Source organism: Anabrus simplex, chromosome 3 (genome assembly GCF_040414725.1).
Source record: "Anabrus simplex isolate iqAnaSimp1 chromosome 3, ASM4041472v1, whole genome shotgun sequence".
Lineage (NCBI taxonomy): Eukaryota > Metazoa > Arthropoda > Insecta > Orthoptera > Tettigoniidae > Anabrus > Anabrus simplex.
Window position 1 is genome coordinate 327,550,343 of NC_090267.1, and position 18,427 is coordinate 327,568,769.

At 40.6% G+C, this 18,427-nt stretch overlaps 1 long non-coding RNA gene across 1 annotated transcript in view; it reads left to right on the top strand.

The window, feature by feature from the left end:
- Window positions 1-891: 891 nt before the first annotated feature.
- LOC136867281 (uncharacterized) overlaps window positions 892-18,427 on the top strand; it is a 176,089-nt gene continuing 158,553 nt past the window's right edge. The window contains exon 1 of the long non-coding RNA XR_010859652.2: window positions 892-977. This is a non-coding gene — a long non-coding RNA (uncharacterized lncRNA). The remainder of the gene's footprint in view (window positions 978-18,427) is intronic.

An 18,427-nucleotide genomic window follows, 5' to 3' on the forward strand; every position in this document is an offset into this window, starting at 1 on the left:
ATCGAACCCGGGCCTCCGGGGATGGCAGCTAATCACACTAACCACTACACCACAGTGGCGGACCAATTCCACGTCAGTCTTACAAATATTTTCCGCGCCAGGAATACTTTTGTTCTAAGAAGCATTTTCATATATTTTTATGAATTAAGTAGTTTAAGGAAATGTTCCTGTAAAAAAAGGATCAGAGTGAAAAAGAAAGAAGCATTTTAGTGTGAAGGGGCTGCCTGGTCGAGGCGTGCTTGGTTCTCCCGGAAGGACGTGGGTCCGAATCCCCGTCATAAAGTCGTAAAATTTAAGAAACGAGATTTCCACTACCGGAGGTGCACATGGCCTTAAGGTTCACACAGCCTACTCTAAAAATGAGTACCAGGTTATTTCCTGAGGGCAAAGCTGGCCGGGCGTTAACCACTCTACCCCATCAAGTACCGAGGTTACGAATAGTGGTAGCCTTTACCTTCCACCCTACAAGGACCTTTATCTCCTGTACGGAGATGACTTTGCTTTGCTATTTTAGGGTGAAGGTTGCGAACGCTAGTTTAACATTCTCATTAAATGAAGATTTTTGTCAGGTTCTATTTTTCACTAATATAAATCTAAGAAATATAAACTTTAAGTATTTCTGAGTATAAGCACTTCGACTTGTTCCCTTGAATTACATATAAACCAGTTTCTTCAGCACTTGACTCTTTTCACTTAATTTCATTTCCCCACAGTAGGGTAGCAGTATCGCTGACAAGGAATACTTAATTTCATGACGGTGATAGTTATTGATATTTTTATTAGGGGCGGGCGATGTAGATACAGGTGGTTGGCTGACAACAGGTGGGCGCTGGCCCCGCCCCCTAGCCCTATAAGTGTGAGGCGAGTCGCCTGTCAGGACAGCACTCCACTCTACACTTCGTCTGCAGTCAGCATGGTTCACTCGTGTTGCGCCGTACTGCTGGCCGCTGCGCTACTCTGCCTTCCTGCAGGATCAGGTAGGACTTCCACGTCTTCTCACTTGCTCAAATAAAAAATAACTTCCAAAATAACATACAAATAAATCGTTAAGAATCTGCTACGAGGAGAAATGTATAATTTCGTGATTAAGTTGGTGAATTATTTATTACGAAATTTGTTACATAAATGCTATTTTTTTATAACCATTGCCTAAAATGCAATTTTAGTCAGACTTGCGATGTATCAAAAATTGTTGCCGTCTTGCATACGCAGGAATGAAAAAAAATACCCATCTTCACAAAATGAAAAAGGCTAGAAACCAAAAATACTTGAAATTGCGTGGCGTCAATTAAATATTATCAACTATTAACGAAAATTAATTTTAATGGTACAGTTATAAAACTCTTCTTTATATTATTTTCTGGAAGACGAGATTGAAGTGGTCTGGAATTATCTGATCCATTTAAATTATTACAATATTGTTATCTTGGAAACCACTAAAACCTACAACCACCGCCTTCTGGAAACATACCTAAATATACTACTAATAACTAGGTGGTTTCACTTACAATATTCATAACTAATTTGTATGATTAAATGTACTATTACGTCCTTCGGAAACTATTTGAATGGTATAGAAATAATGTATGTAACCCATGGCTTAACGGGTGCTATCTTTTACTCATGTGATTTAAAGCATTCGAGCCTCCGTGGCTCAGACGGCAGCGCATCGGCCTCCTACCGGTGGGTTCCGTGGTTCAAATCCTGGTCACTCCATGTGAGATTTGTGCTGGCCAAAGCGGAGGCGGGACAGGTCTTTCTCCGGGCTTTCCCTGTCATCTTTCATTCCAGGAACACTCTCCACTATCATTTCATTTCATCTGTCAGACATTAATCATTGCCCCAGAAGAGTGCGACAGGCTTCGGCAGCCGGTACAATTCCTATCCTCGCCGCAAGATAGGGGCTTCATTCATTCCATCCCCGACCCGGTCATTGACTGGAATACAGGTTGTAGGTTTTCATTATTCATATAAAGCATTCGCCTGCGGTTCGTGCCACAAACTTACCATGCATACTAATAGAAACACTTTAGCCTCTTGTTGTATAAATCACTATTTTTGACGTTTAATAAGTTAGAATTAAAATGACTCCATATTTCATACCTTTTCTGAAAACCTCTCAATTTCCAAAACTAACAAGAGTAGCGTTTGTTGTTGTTAGGTCTTCAGCCCAAATGCTGGCTGGATTCTCAAATGCTACGCGATTATAAGGAAAACGCAAAACCCACTGGTGGCACCATAATGAGATTTGAAGTGCATGATACGAAGTCTTTTCTCATACAGTGGTAATATTGCCATAAAAATATGTCTGCCTAGAACGGGGGAATTGGTACTTAATTGTAATTAATTACACTTTTTGGTATTTGATGATGATGATGCTTGTTGTTTTTTCTTTTTTTCTTTTTTTGCAATTTGCTTTACGTCGCACCGACACAGATAGGTCTTATGGCGACGATGGGACAAGAAAGGGCTAGTAGTGGGAAGGAAGCGACCGTGGCCTTAATTGCCTGGTGTGAAAATGGGAAACCACGGATAACCATCTTCAGGGCTGCCGACAGTGGGGTTCGAACCCACTATCTCCCGAATACTGGATACTGGCCGCACTTAAGCGACTGCAGCTATCGATCTCGGCGCTTGTTGTTTAAAGGGGCCTAACATCTAGGTCATCGGCACCGTTTGGAATTTGATTTCTTCTTCTTCTTCTTCTTCTTCTTCTTCTTCTTCTTCTTCTTCAAGTGCCATATCCGGTCCCCCAGACATTGGCGATCATCTTCGATAAAGCACCCCTTTCTTTACCCAACTTGAAGAGTTGCTCGGTGTTGGAAGTCCAGTCTTTGATGTTTTGGAGCTATGACATCGGTGGTCTACCAGTTCATCGCTTGCTTTCTATCTTGCCTTGTAATATCAGGCGTAAAAGCCCGTACTTCGTACTTCGTAGAACATGGTATAAATAAGTTTTTTACTGGCTTTGATGATTTCTGCTAGGTCACGCTCACCTCTAGCTCTCCTTAATTTCTTACAAAATCTGTCGAGAGTATTCTGAGTATTCACCTACGTAACCACATTTCAAAGGCCTCTAATCTGTTCGCCATTTCGTATGTTTAATGTAATATGTACCTATAACTCTCAAATAAAAAGGAGAATGCACTTACACATTTTTACCCAGGCTTTAAACCAGCAAAAGAGAATCAATAAACCGAAACCGTCGTAGTTTTCCTAACTCCCTTTGTTCCTCTCAAACATAATTTTAATGAAAATATTATATTCAAATCAGAAAGTTCACTTCATTGATTTCAAAATAGATGGAAAATATTCATTTAAATATTTCACGATTATAGTTGAGGAAATTTCGAAGATGTAGACGTAAGAACATAAATTGTAACATGATGTGATTTAAACTTAAGTCGGTTATTACACTTTGGACTGCGAATATAAGAGGTTGCAAATTTCAGTGCTGCTTGAGGGGACAATCAGGAAATAAAACTAGTTATTTGGTCAATTTGGTGAAATAATATTGTTCTAGAATCTTCTAGGTACTGGTTAAACAGAGAAAACTATGTTTCCTTTTTTAGAAATTTTCAAAAGCACACATTGAATTTCATTTTGTCTCCTCTAATATTCCGTTTAGCTTTTAAAAATAATTATAGCCTACTATATGTATCAAAGTTATATTAGAAAACCAGTGCATGGAACATTTTATCGCAGGATTTCTTTTCAGGTAATAGGATCGTTATATTCTACATTTTGGTTCAAAAATAGTATTTCGTTTACCGGTATACACAATATATTTATGAATGCCAATTACATAGGCCTACATGAATATTAATATAAAGTGTTCCTTTTAATATAAATTATCCACCAAACACCAAATTTTCAAATGAATATATCAACGGAAAAATGTATTTGTTATTTTCAAATGAACTCATTTTTCCCTGTGCTGTTTAAAATGAAATCTTCAGTAGGTTTGAAGAAGACCTGTTCTATTATTTAGAATATATTCCCTGAAGATTTCATCAAAATTATATAATAATAGCGTGTGGCCTCCGAAGAGGCCTGATGCAGGTCTTTCGAGTTGACGCCGTGTAGGCGACCTGCGTGTCTGTGAGTATGGGGGCCTGCCTATGATGAATTTTAATGATGAAGACGGCACACACAGTCAGCTCCACAGCCACCGGAATTAAACATTGAAGATTAAATCCCCGATCCGGCCGGAAATCGAACCCGGGACCCCCTGGTCCACAGCCCAGCACGATAACCATTTAGCCATGGAGCCGAAAATACATTAGATATAAGAATCGATCTGCAGACATTCCCCTTAATTAAAGTTCATTTAACAATTTTGGCTGTTCAATCAGTCAACAACATACTGTACATATTGAGTTTTATCAAAAATCTTGGATAGATTGTTAAGCCATTCACATTCAGTGAATTAAATAAACACCTCCTCTATTTTCAGTTAGCTATACAGCATCGTTTAGTTCTACATCTCTTATCATTTAATTATTATAAATTGAGGCACACTATGTCTCCCTCGAATTCTCTTAGCCTCCATTCCCGGGAGCGTTAGAGTGCACTCACTCACTTGGCCTATGTGTCAGTGGGGCAGCACCCTATCTCACGGAACTTTCAAGGAATCCTCGGTTACAAGTGACACATTTTCAATTAGTTAGGACAGGTGGTCAATTTAGAATTAATAAAACATTCGTCTGCCTCTGTGGTGTAGTGGTTAGTGTGATTAGCTGCCAACCCCGGAGGTTCGAGTTCGATTCCCGGCTCTGCCACGAAATTTGAAAAGTGGTACGAGGGCTGAAGCGGGATCCACTCAACCTCCGAAGATCAATTGAGTAGGGGGGAGCGGGCTTTCCATTCCCACCTCAGCCATTCTCGAAGTGGTTTTCCGTGATTTCCCACTTCTCCTCCAGGAAAATACCGGGATGGTACCTAACCTAAGGCCACGACCGCTTGCTTCCCTCTTCCCTATCTATCCCTTCGGATCATCCCATTCCTCGCCCCCCCCCCCCCGACAAGGCCAATGTTCAGCATAGCAGGTGAGGACGCCTAGGCGAGTTACTGGTCCTCACCCCAGTTGTATCCCACCGACCTAAAAGTCTCACGCTCCGGGAAACTTCCCTAGAGGCGGTAGAGCTGGGATCCCTCGCTGAGTCCGAAGGAAAAGCCAACCCTGGAAGATAAACGGATTAAGAAAGAAAGTAAAACATTCGTTAGTAAATCGTAAAAGTAGTTAGCGTGACCTGAAGCTCGTATTATTATTATTATTATTAAATGATTATTGTCCAACCCCTTGGATGAATGGTCAGCATTGAGGCCTTCGGTTCAGAGGGACCCGGGTTCGATTCCCGGCCGGGTCGGGGACTTAAATCGCCTTTGATTAATTCTGGATGTTTGTGTTTTTCCCAACACTCTCCTCTTCATATTCACACAGCACACCACAATATCAACCACAATAAAAACACGCAATAGTAATTACATCCCTCCAGATAGGGTTGGTGTCGGGAAGGGCATCCGGCCGTACATCAGGGCCAAATTCACATGTGCTACACAGTTCGCACCTGCGAACCCACAAATGTGGAAAAAGCGGTAAGAGAATAAGATTATTATTATTATTATTATTATTATTATTATTATTATTATTATTATTAATTATTATTAATTATTATTATTATTATTATTATTATTATTATTATTATTATTATTATTATTATTATTATACATTACCTAGGTATGACTTGAAATTAGTAACAAATTGTTCAGAGAGCTGACAAGAAACTGAAATTGCAGGTGTAAAAGAATGTGAGTGATGAGTTACAGTATACTGTATGATAAAAGATATGTGGCTGGAAGATAAAGACATTGGCCTATATGAGATTTTTTATTTCTATTAATTGGATTTTGGTCAAATGACCAAACGGCCAGATTTATCACACACAAAATTAACAGATTACATACTACCTATATACTCTATGTAGGGTATCTTGATATATATTTATAGAATCAAGAATTATTATTTCCTAGTCCTTTCGGCCATTGTCACTTCCTTTACAATCTCTACAAGCTATGTAGCTGGTGTGCACCACACTGTCTCGCAAAAATGTATCTAACACGAAATAAGTACGTTCATCACAACAAGAAAGTAACAGAGGCACTTATTGATAGCATTGTTCCTCAGCTTATAATACAGTATACCATAAAATGTTATGTTTGCAGGGAAGCGCGGAAAAATATTTCCACTACCAAGCACTCACCTGTAGGCACAGAGAATAGTTTCTAATATTAGGCCAAACTATACTTCGTAAAATTTCTGACCTGAGTGTCTCAATGGTAGAGCGCTAGCTTTCTGATCCCAAATTAACAGGTTCGATCCTGGCTCAGTCCGATGACATCTGAAAGTGCTCAGATACGTCAATCTCGTCTTACTAGATTTACAGCCACGTAAAATAATTCCTGGGGAACTAAATTTCACCATCTCGGTGTCTACTGAAATCGTAAAAAGTAGTTAGGGGTGGGAAAACCATTATTATTATTATTATTATTATTATTATTATTATTATTATTATTATTATTATTATTATTATTATTATTATTATTATTATTATTTTAACTCGTCAAATCATAATTTCCTAAACATATCCCTAATAATAATAATAATAATAATAATAATAATAATAATAATAATAATAATAATAATAATAATAATATATTTACGTCCCGCTAATTGTTTTTATGATTTTGGAGACACTGAAGGTGTCGAAATTTAGCCCCACAGGATTAAATTTACCTGGTGGTAAAACTACCTACAAGTACGAAGCTCGTATATTTGACCACCAACTTTCCCGCAGAAGATTAACAGTCTACCGTCTGAGCTACTCAACCCGGCATCTGATGTAAGTTTCTGGTTATTTATTTAAATAATCAGTGTTATTAATTTTAAGTTCTATTTCTAACGAGTATTTTTTTTACTCGCCCAAATTACTGTAATTTGAAAATGTTCGACGCATTGACTGAGATTAAATGCCAAGTTATTACTGAATATGTATATAATCTCAACGTTTCACATTTGTAGATAACGACTGCTCTCTTTCTCTCTCTCTCTCTCTCTCTCTCTCACACACACACACACACACTAGTTTTACCACCATGCAGAGTTTAAGTAGGGTATGACTGCGAGTATTCTCTGCAACAAACGGGAGGAAACCCAGTGAGTAAGTACACGCATAATGGATCAATGGAGTTCCGTAAAATTTATTTCTTCCGTTTCTTTCCAATAGGTCTACTAGCCCCAGTATATGCCTGGTATGAAAATGTGAAATCGCTGTAAACCATATTCAGGGCCGCCGACGGCGAGATTCGATCTCTCCATCTCCCAAATACAAGTTGAGCAACTTGCTCGGTTCGAACTAATTTTGATACGGTTTTCGTCGCTGTATGGGCTATACGAAGGTGTAAATGTATAAAGCATTCACCAACGAATAAAGCGAGCCGAGCGGTAGTAACTTTAACGAAGGAAATCAAAGAAAAAGCTGCCATCCGAGTGCATTTTTGGTTTACGCTGCCCATAACTTCAACGATAGATCCCGAGTATGTGTGGAAGTATTGTTGAGCATAAAAAGCTCTAAAAATCAGCTAGCGTATATAACTACTAGTAAATGATAGCCCCCAAGACGCTTTTTTATTTTATAGTTAACAGTAAAAAAATCCTTAAAAATAATTAGGAAGATATTGTGAGATTAATCACAATATAATCTTTATAAAAAAATAAATTGTTTATTCTCCTCAATCTTATTAATTTAAAATACTTTCTACAATATATAATTGTTATGATTTTGTTTGTTTTGCAAGTTGCTTTACATCGCACCGACACAGATAGATCTTTTGGCGAGGGTGGGAAAGGAAAGGACTAGGAGTGGGAAGGAAGCGGCTGTGGCCGTAATTAAGGTACATCCCCAGCATTTGTCTGATGTGAAAATGGAAAACCACAGAAAACCACCTTCAGGGCTGCCGACAGTGGGGTTCGAACCCACTATCTCCCGAGTACTGGACACTGGCCGCACTTAAGCGACTGCAGCTATCGAGGTCGGTCATGAATGATTTAGGAAGTACCATCGTTCTAGTGAAAAGGAAGGAAAGGTTACAATATTGTAAGGAGGGGGAGCTAACAGGCAGGTGATCGGAAGGGCTTTCAGAAAACGTCATAGTGAGATGAGTACTTACCTCAGCAGGAATAAAACTGATCTGTTCTACTTGGAAATCTTCATTTTTTTCATCATCATCATCATCTGTTTACCCTCCAGGTTCGGTTTTTCCCTCGGACTAAGCGAGGGATTCCACCTCTACCGCCTCAAGGGCAGTGTCCTGGAGCTTCAGACTCTTGGTCGGGGGATACAACTGGGGAGTATGACCAGTACCTCGCCCAGGCGGCCTCACCTGCTATGGTGAACAGGGGCCTTGTAGGGGGATGGGAAGATTGGGAGGGATAGGCAAGGATGAGGGAAGGAAGCGGCCGTGGCCTTAAGGTAGGTACCATCCCGGCATTCGCCTGGAGGAGAAGTGGGAAACCACGGAAAACCACTTCCAGGATGGCTGAGGTGGGAATCGAACCCACCTCTACTCAGTTGACCTCCCGAGGCTGAGTGGACCCCGTTCCAGCCCTCGTACCACTTTTCAAATTTCGTGGCAGAGCCGGGAATCGAACCCGGACCTCCGGGGGTGGCAGCTAATCACGCTAACCACTACACCACAGAGGCGGACTTCATTTTTTTACCATTTGTTTTACGTCGCTCCGACACGTCTTACGGCAACGGTGGTATAAGAAAGGATTAGGATTGGAAAGTAAGCGACCGTGGTCTTAATTAATTGCCTGGTGTGAAAATGGGAAACCACGGGAAACAATATTCAGGGCTACCGGCAGTGGTGTTTGAACCCACTATCTCCCAAGTACAAGCTCACAGCTACATGACCCAAACCGCATGGCCAACTTGCTCGGTAAAAAGAAATTTTGTGAAGCCTAAACCAGGATGGGTTGCTAGTGTGTGTACCTAGGTATAAACATTATGAGGGTCGAGGTTTCAGTTTCATGACTAGGGTCGAAAGGAGAGTTGGTCCGAACGTTCAAAAGAGTAAGGTATGAAATAAAGGAGCGAAGTCACTATAAACATTGAGGAATTCAAATATTAACAATGAGAATAACATCAAGAGTTAAACAAAAGATACAGGGTAGGAAAAGTAAAATGGAAGAGTTGTAAGACAAACCAATCTTACGTACAGCATCAAACTAAATTTCGCATGCTGTGAGACCCTGAGGGGTTGCATGAGAGCCAGTGCCAGAGATGAAATCATTAAAGGACATGGTAATGAATGATAGATATATTACGACAGCCATAACCGAACAATGGATGCAGCACTTCGAAAAATACTGCATGGAACAAAATAATGGAATGATTTCACATTCCATATTTACATGACACCATAAAATGTAACATAATAAACAGGATAATTTCATAAATATGGTAATTAAATTCACGTGATAGATGAAATAAAAAGAGATTTTAACAGTTACAGCTACCAAACGAACTCCATAATTTGTTATCCTAGGGCGATCAAAATCCGAATGACTGTGACAATAGACGAATATAATTATTTGTAACCATTCAGGATGTAAATTTTAAGAATGTTCCTCTAGGTAGGTGTTACATAAATGTAACAAAGTACTTTTATATTTAGTACAGTTTTATTTACGTTAAAATTCATAAATAATTGAAATAGTGTGATTACCTGAAGCGATCTCGAAATCAATTCAAAAAATTGAGAATTGCATCGTATTCAACGAGTCTGTCACTTCCACCCAGAATCCTTCCGTCCTTCTTGTCCTTACTTCTTCTCTCCTGCATTTCCTTCCTTTCCTGCCTTTTTACTTCCTTCACTTCATTCGTTACTTTTCTCCTTCCTTCGTCCTGCCCTTACATCTTCTCTCCTTAATTTCCTTCCTTCCTTCCTTCCTTCCTTCCTTCCTTCCTTCCTTCCTTCCTTCCTTCCTTCCTTTATTTCCTTTCCTTCCCTTTCTTCTTCCTTCCCCCTTTCATTCCTTCGTTTGCTGCCTTCCTTTCTAATTTTCTGCTTTCCTTTCTTCCTTTCTTCTCACCTTCCTTCCCTTCTTTCATTCCTTCCTTGCTTCCCTTCTTCCAAACCTACCTTCCTTCCTTCCTTCCTTCCTTCCTTCCTTCCTTCCTTCCTTCCTTCCTTCCTTCCTTCCTTCCTTCCTTCCTTCCAATGAGGTGACGATTCTATTGACGAGTAAAGAAGAAATTAAAACTGTATTAAACGACACTTACGATTTTCTCAAACCCCTCTATAACAAGAATTAATTACAGAAAATCTTCACTGAAAATGTTCACTTTTGCCTGTCGGAACATGGCGTAGCAATTACAAAAAGGAAGGAAATACGACACCTGTTGTTTTTCCGTTGTGGTTTAAAACCGCAGTAACACGTTGAAAGATTTCGGCGACACAAGGGTGAGAAAGTGCTAGGACTGGAAAGGCTTTAATTAAGGTACAGACTGGTGTGAAAATGGGAAACCATGAGAAACCATCTTCAGTGCTACTGAAGATGGGATTCGAACCCACCATCCCCCGAATGCAAGATCACAGTTACGCGATCCTGACTGTACGGCCACCTCTCTGGAGTGTATACCAGTTGGTAGTCACTGAAGAATACTAGGCATTATTTTCAGCAAATTTATTTTAAATAGGATAAACAATAATTAGACTACACTCGTAATCGCCATTAGAATTCATCTCATCTTAAGGGGGCACATTATACGAAGTTCCTTCTCTTCCAGAAAATGTGGTATGTTTATATTTTCACACTTTCTAAATTGCGGGACATAATGCAAGTGCTACCTACCACACTTGTTAATGTGTCAACGCATTAAAATGGCCATTGGGATGACCATTGGGATGACTCCTGGAAAATATACTGTTATAGGGTATGCAGAGAACAACTTCGATACAGGGAAAACTTGGAAGCCAACGGCTGTTCGCGGTAGAACACAAATATATGGCCCTCTTTCTGAAACATATCCACAATGTTAGAAATTCAGGAGTAGATACCTTTGACTGTGCTTTCAGTAAACTTGGTGGACCACCGGAATTCCTCAACAGCTACCAAGTAAAACTATTATTCTATAGAGACTACGCTGTGATGCACATACTCGACGGAGTTCCTGACTCCAGAAATAAGTTCAATAAATAAAAAATTATTTACACAGCTTTAATACATTTGAAGTCCTTCATATCCCGGTAGGAGCAGTAACATCATATAGAAGAATTTGCGCAACAAGTGGATTCCCTTAGAGTGGCAAATTTCTATGTACAGTTGTGCAAAATAAATCGTGGCAACTGGTGACAAAATGAAAAGACATGGCCAAATTAAAGTCGATACGTGTGGTGTGTGTAACCACGGAAACATGGTGGAACATTGTATTACCGCTTGTACTAAAGCTGCTATCGTCTGGAAAATAGACAAGAAGCGCATAATATGTACAACGACACTCAACATGTCAGAATGTGCATTAAACAGCCTTAAACTTCAAACAAGCTGCACTAAAACTCTGAATGCAGTTCCCTGGCTTGCAGCATGAACTGTTTGATAACATCGAAAAGTACAATCAGTCCCACACAGGAACTTCGACGGACTTCTTAGACCACCTTCGCAAAGAACGATGGAAACTAGTGCAAAGGATATGCCAAGAAGATAGGGCTAACTTAGAAAACATTTGTACGCTTTCATTCGTGTAACTATACTTTTAATAGCTATTGTAATACCTTTTTCCTGTCGCGTGTAAATGTATTCATTGCGTGATGACCGGAGATAGAATGAGTGGAAGAATTATGAACTGAGAAGTGTTTCTACTTTATAGTTAACTTACTAATATCTCTTCATAATTGTGTATATTTCTTGCCATGTGTTATTTATTTTAGGCGCGTGACCTCCGGAGCGGCCTGGTGCAGGTCTGTCGAACTGACGCCCTCTAGGCGGCATGCGCGTCTGTAAGTATGGGGCCCTACCTAAGATGAATTGTTATGTTGAAGACGCCCCACACACCCAGCGAAGGGAAGGGAGAGGTACTTTGAACATTTGTTTAATGATGAAACGTACACTAATACGCATGCGTATTGTTATTTTCCTTTACCGAGCAAGTGGCTGTGGGGTTTGGGTTAAGTAACTATCAGCTTACATTCGGGGGATGGTGGGTTCGAACCCCGTTGTCAGCAGCCATGAAGATTGTTTTCCGTGGTTTCCTATTTTCTCACCAGGCAAATGCCGGAGATGTACCTTAATTAAGGCCACGGCCACTTCCTTTCCACTCCTAGCTCTTCCCTATCCTATCGTTGCCAAAAGACCTATCTGTGCTGCTGCAACATAAAGAAAATAGTAAAGAAAATATAGGCCTACTATTTTCCTTTCACTTTCCATTTCATACGAATGCGCCTGCCAGTTACTGCAACCCAACATACTTCGGAGACTTCGGAATATGTAATGAAATGAAATGGCGTATGGCTTTTAGTGCCGAGAGTGTCCGACGACAAGTTCAGTTCGCCAGATGCAGGTCTTTTGATTTGACTCCCGTACGCGACCTGCGCGTCGTGATGAAGATGAAATTATGATGAAGACGACACATACACCCAGCCCCCCTGCCAGCGAAATTAACAAATTACTGTTAAATTTCTCGACCCTGCCGGGAATCGAATCCGGGACCCTGTGACCAAATTCCAACACGCTAACCATTTAGCCATCGAGTCGGACTTCGGAATATGTATCTGAAGCACACGGTGCTGGTGATTATTCTTTAAAGAGAAAGTACAGTTCCATCATTTATTTACTGAAATATCGCCTACAATATATTACATTTGAAAAACAGTTAAAGAAAAAGTACGGGATTAAAATTAATAAAAAAAAGGAGAGAATAAAAGTATAGGTTCACAGCACATTTCTTTCTTTTTTCTTTCTTTTTTTTTTTTTTGCTAGTTGTTTTACGTCGCACCGACACAGATAGGTCTTACGGCGACGATGGGACAGGAAAGGGCTAGGAGTGGGAAGGAAGCGGCCGTGGCCATAATTAAGGTACAGCCCCAGCATTTACCTGGTGTGAAAATGGGAAACCACGGAAAACCATTTTCAGGGCTGCCGACAGTGTGGTTCGAACCTACTGTCTCCCGAATACTGGATACTGGCCGCACTTAAGCGACTGCAGCTATCGAGCTCGGTCGCATATTTCTAGCACGTTGCCAAGTTGTATTCCTAGAGATGCCTCACACGTTTACTAACATGAAATTCCATTGAGAGGTTGAGGTAACAGTGAATGACTAGAATAAGGGAAGGGATAAATGCGGAATGCCCAGTATTTCTGTCTATGCCTTGGAGAAGAGTACGTAATAGAAAGTCTGGTTGAGAGATTTCAGCGTCTTATAAAAAGAGAAGACAGTGTTCGTGTGACGTATTACGACGATGTGTCATGATCAGACTACCGAATACAACAGATATATATATATATTTGACTCTAGCATTATGTGCACTTTTATGACTAATTCAATATTGATGGGACTTCCTTGTGAATATAACGTCCAATGGGTTGTAGATGTTATGTTGAGAGGTGTTTAGAAGTATAAGAGTTCATTGGTTCAATGGATAGATCCGGTTCCTTTATCTGAATGGTCAGCGTGCTGGCCTTCGGTTCAGAAAGCCCCGGGTTCGATTTCTAGCTGGTATTTTAACTGAATGTGTTTAATTCCTTTGTTTCGGGTACTGAGCGTTTGTGTTCATATTAATAAATTTACCTTGGCATATATACAACACACCACACAACTAAGAAATAAGCAATAGTGTACACATCCGTTTATATAGTAAGAGCATCAGGAACGGCATCCGGTTGTAAAACTGGGCTACCGCGCGAGGAAACTGAGAAAAATTCTAGGAAGAAGAAGAATTTTTTGATGGATAAGAGGTATCGACAAATAGCAAGCTTGTGGCTTTACGTGACCGTCGATATCCTGATAATAGCTGGCACTCGTGATGGACTGGTTAACAGTCTGGCCTCTTGTACCAAAGGTCGTGAGTTTGATCCCGGTCGAGGCAGTGGTAATTATTGTCTTAAGGGTAACCATTCCCTTTTAATTCTACTGAGAATATGAGGGATGGAGATCCGGCACTTTAAAAGGTTGGTGTAATGGCAAAAGAAAGGGTCATGAATAGCTTGAAAATGGAAAACGCCGAAGGCTTCACGAACGTAAAACTACTGAGGTCTGAGGACAACAAGAGTTGACCAAGGAAGGTCGGGTAGTGAAGATTAAAGTGTGGAGCCTGACACAAATATACAGTCCACTGTGAGTCATCCCTTTCAGTCTCTTATAACAAACACTGGATATATCGCATGCATATATTTATTAAGGAATAATGCCGTTCAAGATCGCGGAATATTTGAAGAACGAAAAATCCATAGCACGCCATGTCTTAATTTTCAAACTCTACTTTTGGATTAAATGTTCATATTTATCGTGTTAAATTGCAGTCTATTTTATTTCATGATGGTTCATGTTTGTGAGTTCCTGTAGTCACGTCCTAGTTTGTGGACCGTGGGCAACGGCTGAGTGGCCTAAAGTAAGTGGTCCTGAGAGTCGGGATACCAGTTGCTATGGAATGGGAGTGGGCATCTCGGACACATTCTGAGTCCTGGCCCTCCTTGTGCTCAGGCGGCTAGGACTATACAATCCACCGGTGGTCCATAACCCGTTAGAGGAGAGATCCTCACTTGGACTATGTGCAAGTAGGGTAGCAACCTGCTTCACGAATCGACCGAGCTCAGAACATTTTAAGCAAGCCTCGGACCTATAGGAGTAACGGAGTCCCACTCCCATTTGACAGGCGAGGGACTCCTTGCAACAACTTGGCGAACGAAATGGAATTCAATGAGGAGCTATCAATATTAATGGGGATTATGGAAGAAAGGAAATAGAACTGGCTGAGTCAGCAAAGAGGATGCATCTGGATGTGCTAGGAGTAAGTGATATTCGGGTAAGGGGAGATAACGAGGAAGAGATAGGAGATTATAAAGTGTACTTAACGGGTGTTAGAAAGGGAAGGGCAGAGTCTGGGGTAGGGCTCTTTATCAGGAATACCATTGCACGGAACATAGTTTCTGTTAGGCACGTAAATGAGCGAATGATGTGGGTAGATTTGTCAGTTGGAGGAATTAGGACTAGAATTGTGTCCGTGTATTCACCATGTGAGGGTGCAGATGTGGATGAAGTTGACAAGTTTTATGAAGCATTGAGTGACATCGTGGTCGGGGTCAACAGCAAGGATAGAATAGTGCTAATGGGCGATTTCAATGCGAGAGTTGGGAATAGAACTGAAGGATACGAAAGGGTGATTGGTAAATGTGGGGAAGATATGGAAGCTAATGGGAATGGGAAGCGTTTGCTGGACCTGTGCTAGTATGGGTTTAGCTGTTACGAATACATTCTTCAAGCATAAGGCTATTCACCGCTACACATGGGAGGCTAGGGGCACCAGATCCATAATAGACTATATCTTAACTGACTTCGAATTCAGGAAATCTGTTAGGAATGTACGAGTTTTCCAGGGATTTTTCGATGATACAGACCACTATCTGATCTGTAGTGAACTAAGTATCTCTAGGCCTAAGGTAGAGAAAGTGAAATCTGTCTGCAAACGAATAAGGGTAGAAAATCTCCAGGACGAAGATTTTGGTAACAACCTGGAAAGGCTAGGTCAAGCAGCAGGGGAACCTTTCTGGACAGTAATAAAGAATCTTAGGAAGGGAGGGGAAAAGGAAATGAACAGTGTTTTGAGTAATTCAGGTGAACTCATATTAGATCCTAGGGAATCACTGGAGAGGTGAAGGGAATATTTTGAACATCTTCTCAATGTAAAAGGAAATCATCCTGGTGGTGTTGCAAACAGCCAAGCTCATGGGGAGGAGGAAAATGATGTTGGTGAAATTATGCTTGAGGAAGTGGAAAGGATGGAAAATAAACTCCATTGTCATAAGGCAGCAGGAATAGATGAAATTAGACCTGAAATGGTGAAGTATAGTGGGAAGGCAGAGATGAAATGGCTTCATAGAGTAGTAAAATTAGCATGGAGTGTTGGTAAGGTATCTTCAGATTGGACAAAAGCAGTAATTGCACCTATCTATAAGCAAGGGAACAGGAAGGATTGCAACAACTATCGAGGTATCTCACTGATTAGTATACCAGGCAAAGTATTCACTGGCATCTTGGAAGGGAGGGTGCGATCAGTTGTTGAGAGGAAGCTGGATGAAAACCAGTGTGGTTTCAGACCACAGAGAGTCTGTCAGGATCAGATTTTCAGTATGCGCCAGGTAATTGAAAAATGCTACGAGAGGAATAGGCAGTTGTGTTTATGTTTCGTAGATCTAGAGAAAGCATATGACAGGGTACCGAGAGAAAAGATGTTCGCCATACTGGGGGACTATGGAATTAAAGGCAGATTATTAAAAGCAATCAAAGGCATTTATGTTGACAATTGGGCTTCAGTGAGATTTGATGGTAGAATGAGTTCTTGGTTCAGGGTACTTACAGGGGTTTGACAAGGCTGTAATCTTTCACCTTTGCTGTTTGTAGTTTACATGGATCATCTGCTGAAAGGTATAAAATGGCAGGGAGGGATTCAGTTAGGTGGAAATGTAGTAAGCAGTCTGGCCTATGCTGACGATTTGGTCTTAATGGCATATTGTGCCGAAAGCCTACAGTCTAATATCGTGGAACTTGAAAATAGGTGCAATGAGTATGGTATGAAAATTAGCCTCTCGAAGACTAAATTGATGTCAGTAGGTAAGAAATTCAACAGAATTGAATGTCAGATTGGTGATACAAAGCTAGAACAGGTCGATAATTTCAAGTATTTAGGTTGTGTGTTCTCCCAGGTTGGTAATATAGTAAGTGAGATTGAATCAAGGTGTCGTAAAGCTAATGCAGTGAGCTCGCAGCTGCGATCAACAGTATTCTGTAAGAAGGAAGTCAGCTCCCAGACGAAACTATCTTTACATCGGTCTGTTTTCAGACCAACTTTGCTTTACGGGAGCGAAAGCTGGGTGGATTCAGGATATCTTATTCATAAGTTAGAAGTAACAGACATGAAAGTAGCAAGAATGATTGCTGGTACAAACAGGTGGGAACAATGGCAGGAGGGTACTCGGAATGAGGAGATAAAGGCTAATTTAGGAATGAACTCGATGGATGAAGCTGTACGCATAAACCGGCTTCGGTGGTGGGGTCATGTGAGGCGAATGGAGGAGGATAGGTTACCTAGGAGAATAATGGACTCTGATATGGAGGGTAAGAGAAGTAGAGGTAGACCAAGACGACGATGGTTAGACTCGGTTTCTAACGATTTAAAGATAAGAGGTATATAACTAAATGAGGCCACAATACTAGTTGCAAATCGAGGATTGTGGCGACGTTTAGTAAATTCACAGAGGCTTGCAGACTGAACGCTGAAAGGCATAACAGTCTATAATGATAATGTATGTACTGTATGTATGTATGTATGTATGTATGTATGTATGTATGTATGTATGTATGTATGTTTTATTTCATGTTGATAAAGGTCTTGGGTTTTAGTGGTTTAACGTCGCACCAACACATTGAAAGTTGAGGGATGCAGGAATAAGAGAGGAAGCAGCCGAGACATTTGCCAGCGTGAAAATGGGAAACCACATGAGTCTTTCTTTAGGACTGCGAACGGCGGGGGTTCGAACCGACCATCCATCTCGAATGCAAGCTCACACCTACGGGATGTGAATTGCGCAGCCGACCCGCTAGGTTTATTAAATCATTATGAATAATTTTACATACGTGACTCTCGAATAACGCCATGTAATGTTTGGGACTAAGCATAGTGCATTTGCGAAAACCACATTTCTTCAACTGCTTCTCAAATTACACAAATCCTCCTTAACTTCTTAAGACACATTATTCATTACAGTGAGCATAGGGACTTGTACGATATTTTCTTTTCTGGCGATTGATGATGATTGTGCTTGTTGTTTAAAGTGGCCTAACATCGAAGGTCATCGGCCCCTAATGGAACAAGATGGACGACATGATATATGATAATTAAAATTTTAAAATGTATCCACTGACTCTAGTTTTAAAGAAATGGTGAACAAAAATGATTAAAATAATCAGTGGATCTAATTCGCAATGCCTTATTTTCTAATAAAATAATAGAAAATAGCCCGTTAAAATACGCAACACACGATAAAAAAAGACCACTATCCCTCATAAAACGGATGACGAGGTCTGATGACTGATCGTCATCTCGCAGGATGAGGGAGATTGTACTCGGCAGGTTGAGCCTACGGCGTAG